Source organism: Pristiophorus japonicus, chromosome 6 (assembly GCF_044704955.1).
Source record: "Pristiophorus japonicus isolate sPriJap1 chromosome 6, sPriJap1.hap1, whole genome shotgun sequence".
NCBI classification, from domain to species: Eukaryota; Metazoa; Chordata; class Chondrichthyes; family Pristiophoridae; genus Pristiophorus; species Pristiophorus japonicus.
In genome coordinates, this window is record NC_091982.1 from 201,627,344 (window position 1) to 201,635,427 (window position 8,084).

Genomic DNA, 8,084 nt, shown 5'->3' on the forward strand with positions numbered 1-8,084 from the left:
CATGGTACACACTGCCACGATTTGCTAGCGGTGGAGGGTGTGAAGGTTTAAGGTGGTGGATGGGGTGCCAATCAAGTGGACTGCTTTATCCTGGATGCTGTTGAGCTTCTTGTGTTGTTGGAGCTGCACTTATCCAGGCAAGTGCAGTGTATTCCATCACACTCCTGACTTGTGTCTCGTAGATGGTGGAAAGGCTTTAGGGAGTCCGGAGTTGAGATATTCACCATAGAATACCCAGCCTCTGACCTCTTGTAGCCACAGTATATATGTGACTGGTCCAGTTAAGTTTCTGGTGACGTTCTAGGATGTTGATGTGGGGGAATTCAGCGATGGCAATGCTGTTGAACGTCAACGGGTGGTGATTAGACGCTATCTTGCTGGATATAGTCATTGCCTGATATTTATGTGGCACGAATTTTACGCTACTTATCAGCCCAAACCTGAATGTTGTCCAGGTCTTGCTATGTTGGCATGGACTGCTTCATTATCTGAGGAGTTGTGAATAGCACTGAACACTAATCACCAGCGAACATCTCCTTCTGACCTTATGGAGGGAAGATCATTTACGAAGCAGCAGAAGATGGTTGGACCTTGGGCCTGAGGAACTCCTGGGGTTGAGATGATTGACCTCCAACAGCCACAACCATCTAATATCTGCAATTCTGAGTTAACATTGAAAGTGTTCACTCATTTGAGGGATGATACAGTGCTCTACCATAATTGTACATGACCCACAGTTTGCATTTATCAATAATATTTTGAATTGCTGTACTATTTAGTGTAGTTGGTCTTTTTGGCTGATCAGTGCAGAAAATATGATGTATTGCTATGAATATAAAATAGCCTTAGCAGTCATGTATCTTACACATCAAAAAAAAATGCATGAGCATAATAAATACCACTTTCAATAAAAATATCCAAATACAATAACTGAATGATATTGTTTCTATAACTAATGGGGATTACTTTTCTTATTTTAGATAGAAAAGGAATCATGGCTTACTATTTGTACAAATACAAATCTACATACACTATCCAAGTAAGCAGTTATGTGTCAGTCACCTTCAGTCTCTATTAGCAGTATTTGAAAGATAAAAATTCCCGGTTGAATTTGGCAGCTACAGAGCTCCAAACAAATATGTATTCATCCTTCAGAAAAGAAGTGAAATAAATTTCCGACTGGTAAATTATGCAAAGAACTTTTTAATTAGTTGTAGATAGTAAGTTCACATGTATCCTTCTGCCCCAGCTTAATTTAACGAGGACTGCAGTTTTGTCATGGAAGCGGTGGTCAAAAAAAAAGAAATGCAGTCGGGGAACCTTCCTAACAAATAGGCAGTTATGTGTCGGTCACCTTCAGCCTCTAATGTCAGTATTTGAAAGTTTAGAATTCCTGATTGAATTAGGCAGCTACGGAGCTCCAAATGAATATGTATTCCTCCTTCAGAAAATAATTTAAATATAAACCCAAGACTAGCTGCATACAGAGTCCTGAAAGTATTGCAGATCACCGCAGTACTGCTGCATATGCATTTTGATTTATTTTCATTCTGTTACTCTGGATATGATGATACATCAAGGTCATGGCTCAGTTAATGAGCAATGATTAACAATCTATATTGAAAGCTGGTATGTGAGCGGGACCATATCCTTAAACTAAGAAAAGTGCCACATTTCATGCTTGGTTGCTGTAGGAAACCTGATGGAGGATGCACTATTACTATTTATATTATAGATAATGTTCTTGTAATACGATCTACAATTATTATTCAAATGTAAAAAGTAACTGCTGGATGAGCACCAAATTAGATTTGTAATCACTGCTCTTGCCTTTCATGGGAATTCAATACACTGGCCAGATTTTAACAACCCGCACCTAATGAGGGCAGAGGAATAAAATCGAGCCAGAATGTTCTCAGCCCCAATTGTGCCACGCTTTCAAGAGCCACTCGCTGCAGGCAGCCAAATAGCTCATAAATATGCAGAAGTCAGGATCCTATGTCGAAAATACTTTGGGTCGCGCTGAACACTGGCTGAGCCAGAGAAACTGTCAGGAAGGTAAGTTATCCTTGTAGACTAGGACCCTACAAGGAAACCTTGGACCTTCCCTTGTCTGGGCGGTCTGACCCCCCCCCCCCCTCCCCTACCTTCCCTGACTGCAATGGCTTCCCAACTACCACTTAACTTAGTGCTAGGGATCGGTCCCTCGGATTCTTGGCAGTGGATTCCTGTCACCCGAAAGCTCAGTCCCCCTCTAGCACCTAGTGATTCCTGTCAAGTTCGGGCGGGACGACCACCTAGAACTTGGAAATTATGGCCTCATGTGGTGTCTTGATGCAAGCTCGGCATCCGGCCCGCATGTCGCATTCACACCCCAAGTTAAAATCGAGGCTACTGTTGTGTAATTGATAGATGGTGCATACAGATGATCTCAAATTGGTTTTGAATCAATGTGAGGTTGTAAATGGAAGTCCACAGAGGCCATTGCACTGCTATTCACTGATGAATGGTGTTATATATGTATGCTTGTATTTACTTTGTACAGCCACCCAGAGGGCTCATCCCCTCGAGTCCCAAGGGATCCCTTGGGAGCACAGGTATTTAAGGAGGCTTCACAGGTTGGAGAGGCACTCTGGAGACCTGCAATAAAAGACTAAGGTCACACTTTACTTTGAGCTCACAGTGTTCAGTCTGACTCTTTCTCCATATACAACAACTGGCGACGAGATACAGATAGCGAACCCAAAGATGCAGAGAACATTGGGCATCCTGGAGAAATTCTCAGAGGGAGATGATTGGGAAACTTTTGTGGAGCGACTCAGCCAATACTTTGTGGCCAACGAGCTAGATGGGGAAGAGAGCGCTGCCAAACAAAGGGCGATCCTCCTCACTGTCTGTGGGGCACCAACGTATGGCTTCATGAAGAATCTGCTCAATCCAGCGAAACCCACGGATAAATCGTACGATGATTTGTGCACACTGGTCCGAGAGCATTTGAACCAGAAGGAAAGCGTTCTGATGGCCACACCTACACCTACACCTACAAAAAGGTCTGAATGCCAGGAAGTGGTGAGTTATGTCGCCGAGCTAAGACGCCTTGCAGGACATAGCGAATTTGAAGGACATTTGGGGCACATGCTCAGAGACTTTTTCGTACTTGGCATTGGCCACGAAACCATACTTCACAAACTTTTGACTGTAGAGACCCCAACTTTGAGTAAGGCCATAGCGATAGCCCAGGCGTTCATTGCCACCAGTGACAATACGAAGCAAATCTCTCTGCACACAAGTGCTGCTACAAGCACTGTGAACAAAGTGGTGATGTTTTCGAATTGTAACGTACAGGGCAGGTCACACATACGTCCGCAGATGTCAGAGTTCATCATCAAGGGTGATGAATGCAAGGCCATTAACACCTTGTTGGTGTTGCGTAGGTGATCATTGTTTCCATTCGTGCCGATACAAAGAGTACGCTTGCAAGGGCTGTGGAACAATGGGACACCTCCAACGAGTGTGCGTGCAGGCAAGCTGCAAAGCCTGTTAAACCTGTAAACCACCATGTTGCAGGGGAGGACAGATCCACCGAGGATCACAATGAACCAGAGCCTCAGATCGAGGAGGCAAAGTTACATGGAGTGCACACATTCACCACGAATTGTCCCCCGTTAATGCTGAATGTTGAACTAAATGGAATCCTGGTGTCAACGGAGCTGGACACGGGCGCGAGCCAGTCCATCATGGAAAAAAAGACTTTCGAAAGGTTGTGGTGCAACAAGGCCTCGTGCGAACTGGAGTTCGCACGAAACTAAGAACTTGCACGAAAGAACTGATTCCTGTAATCGGCAGTGCTACCGTAAAGGTCTCCTACGATGGAGCGGTGCACAAGCTACCACTCTGTGTGGTACCGGCCGATGGTCCCACGCTGCTCGGCAGGAGCTGGCTGGGAAAGATACACTGGAACTGGGACGACGTCCGAGCGCTATCGCCCGCTGACGACACTTCATGTGCCCAGGTCTTAAACAAATTTCCTTCGCTGTTCGAACCAGGCATCGGGAAATTTCAAGGAGCAAAAGTGCAGATCCACCTAATTCCGGGGGCGCAACCCATCCATCACAAGGCGAGATCAGTACCGTATATGGTGAGAGAAAGGGTAGAGATCAAGGTAGACTGGCTGCAAAGAGAGGGCATAATTTCCCTGATCGAGTTCAACGAGTGAGCCAGTCCTGTAGTTCCAGTCCTCAAGGGAGACGGCACCGTCAGAATCTGTGGCGATTACAAAGTAACTATCAATCGTTTCTCCTTGCAGGACCAATACCCACGACCAAAGTCTGACGACCTCTTTGCAAGAAGGAAAGACGTTCATGAAGCTGGATGTGACTTCAGCCTACATGACGCAGGAACTGGAGGAATCATCGAAGGCCCTCACCTGCATCAACACACACAAAGGTCTTTTTGTTTATAACAGATGCCCGTTTGAAATCCTATCAGCAGCGGCGATATTCCAGAGAAACATGAAAAGCTTGCTGAAGTCAGTCCCGCACACCGTGGTCTTCCAGGATGACATCTTGGTCACAGGTCGGAACACAGTCAAGCATCTGCAGAACCTGGAGGAGGTTCTTAGTCGACTCAACCACATGGGGCTCAGGTTAAAATGCTCAAAGTGTGTTTTCCTGGTGCCTGAAGTGGAGTTCCTGGAAAGGAGCATTGCGGCGGATGGCATCAGGCCCACCAACGTGAAGACAAGAGGCAATCGAGAACGCACCGAGGCCACAGAATGTGACGGAGCTGCGGTCATTTCTGGGACTCCTGAACTACTTTGGTAACTTCTTACTGGGTCTCGGCACACTGTTAGAACCACTGCATGTCTTACTACAAAAAGGGGACGAATGGGTTTGGGGCAAAAGCCAAGAAAATTCCTTTGTAAAAGCGAGAAAATTGTTATGCTCAAACAAATTACCTGTGTTGTATGATCCATGTAAGCGTTTGGTACTAGCATGTGATGCGTCGTCATATGGTGTCGGGTGTGTATTGCAACAAGCTAATGATTTCTGGTAACTGCAACCGGTTGCTTATGCATCCAGGAGTCTGTCTAAGGCTGAGAGAGCCTACAGCATGATTGAGAAAGAAGCATTAGCGTGTGGCTATGGGGTAAAGAAAATGGATCAATACCTGTTTGGGCTAAAATTCGAATTGGAAACTGACCATAAGCCACTTATATCCGTGTTCTCCAAGAGTAAAGGGATAAATACCAATGCATCGGCCTGCATCCAGAGATGGGCGCTCATGTTGTCTGCATACAACTACGCCATCCGCCACAGGCCAGGCACAGAAAACTGCACTGATGTTCTCAGTAGGCTGCCATTGCCCACCACAGGGGTGGAAATGGCGCAGCCCGCAGATCTAGCCATGGTTATGGAAGCATTTGAGAGTGAGCCCGGCAGATCAAAACCTGGACAAACCTGGACCCCTTTATTATCTCTAGTCAAAAGCTGTGTGCTTCATGCGAGCTGGTCCAGTGTCCCAGTGGAAATGCAGGAAGAGATAAAGCCGTTCCAGCGGCGCAAAGATGAAATGTCAATACAGGCAGAATGCCTTCTGTGTGGCAGTCAAGTAGTGGTCCCCAAGAAGGGCAGAGACACCTTCATCAATGACTTCCACAGTACCCACCCATGCACCGTAATGATGAAAGTGATAGCCAGATCCCACGTGTGGTGGCCCAGTATCGATGCGGACTTAGAGTCCTGCGTTCACAGATGTAATACATGCTCGCAGTTAAGCAATGTATCCAGAGAGATGCCGCTAAGTTTATGGTCTTGGCCCTCCAAACCGTGGTCTAGGGTACACGTCAACTATGCAGGCCTGCTCTTGGGTGAAATGTTCCTTGTGGTTGTAGATGTGCACTCCAAGTGGATGTCGGCTAGCACATCGCTGCCACTACTGAAAGCCTGCGGGCCATGTTTGCCACACATGACGTACCCGATGTCCTGGTGAGTGACAACTGGCCATGTTTTACCAGTGCTGAGTTCAAAGAATTCATGACCTGTCACGGGATCAAACATGCCACATCTGCCCCATTTAAACCAATGTCCAATGGTCAGGCAAACCATCAAGCAAGGCTTGAAGAAAGTAACTGAAGGCTCACTGCAGACTCGCCTATCCCGAGTCCTGCTTAGCTACCGCACAAGATCCCACTCACTCACTGGGATCCCACCAGCTAAATTGCTCATGAAAAGAGCACTTAAGACAAGGCTCTCGTAGATCAGGGTGAACTAACATGAACAGGTAGAGAGCAGACGGCTTGAACAAAGTGCATACCATGACAGCGCAAATGTGTCACGCGAGATTGAAATCAATGATCCTGTATTTATATTAACTTATGGACAAGGTCCCAAGTGGCTTCCCAGCACTGTTGTGGCCAAGGAGGGGAAGCAGGGTGTTTCGGGTCAAACTTTCAAATGGACTCATTCACCGGAAACACTTGGACCAAATCAAACTCAGATTCACGGACTATCCTGAGTAACCCACCTTGGACCCTACCTTTTTTGATCCCCCAACACACACACCAGTGGCAACCGACACTACGGTTGACCACGAAGCAGAACCCATCATCCACAGCAGCCCAGCGAGGGCCCAACAAATGATTCAACAACAGCAGCTTTCACACCGAGACCAAGAACGACTCCAGATCGACTCGCATTGTAAATAGTTACACTATTGACTTTGGCGGCGGCGGAGGGGAGGAGGATCCCATAATCCCTTGGGAGCACAGGTATTTAAGGAGGCTTCACAGGTTGGAGAGGCGCTCTGGAGACCTGCAATAAAAGATTAAGGCCAAACTTTACTTTGAGCTCACTGTTCAGTCTGACTCTCTCTCCATACACAACAAATGGTTTCCCACTTAGAGGTGTGCTGGGGCTTAAAGAGCCCTGCCCAGATGCTGGAACCAGTTGGTTGCAAGACTAAGAAGGCAAAATTAGATTAGGCCAGAAAAAGTGCAGGGGATCATAATGCGTGATCTGCCCATATTTGTTGAAAGTATTGCAGGCAGCATGCAAAATTGGTGCTGCTTGCTCATTAGTATAAATGCAGTGCTGAGCCCAGCATGAAAGGTGCTGCTGGTTTGCTCAGTGATCAAAAGGGGACCCAATATCGGGTGCAGGCTGCTCTCCAATTAATGAAAGGCTGTCTGCGCTTCTTAAAGGGGTGGTGCTTTGTTGCAGAAGTGCCTCATTGTCATTGTAGCTGCAGCAATGGCACAACAAGAGAGAGAAAAGGCATCTCGCTTCTCTGATGCAGCACTAGTAGCCTTGGTCAGGGGGTCTATGGATGGAGACAGGTCCTCTACCCACAGAGAGGCAGGAGGCCCTCAAGACACACCGTCAGAAGGCAGTGGAAGGAGACTGCACAAGTCTTCAGTGTCTCCAGTGTTGTCGTCAGGACCTAGATCCAGTGCCCGAAGAGTGAATGCACCTTCAAATGCCATATCTCGCAAACTGCACCACTAGCCTCACACAATGCTGAATGCACCATGCTCCCATCACTCACTTATGAATAATCTCGAGCAATCACGTCTCATAACTCAAAATCATAATTTCACCTCATCCTCTCACACTTACCACTTTTGCAAGCCTTACATCCACATCTCACATCTTGCAAACAATGACAACAATTCAACTATGGCAGGCACACCACCCAAACACATTGTACCAGACACACACTGACACACTCCTCTTTCTCTTGGAGGCCAAAGCTGCTCATAACCAGTGTGAGCAGCAACAGACAGATGGGGAGCAGACACGGCTGCAGATAATTGGAGGGGTCATCACTGAGGCCATGGCGAGCAGTGAGGTTGAAAGTATTGATGATAGCATGCTCCTGCCCAATCCTCAGATCCCATCCCACTCCCCCCTCATCGCATAATCTCTTCTCACTTAAAGCTGCTGATAGTGTAAGCATACACATCTTGCTCCACCACCTCCCCCGCTGAACCACTCACCTCTCCACACCACAATCTGACTATTGTGCCTTTCTCCATTCAGATACCCATGAACTGCTAGGAGCCCAGCCAGTACAGGAAGAACTAG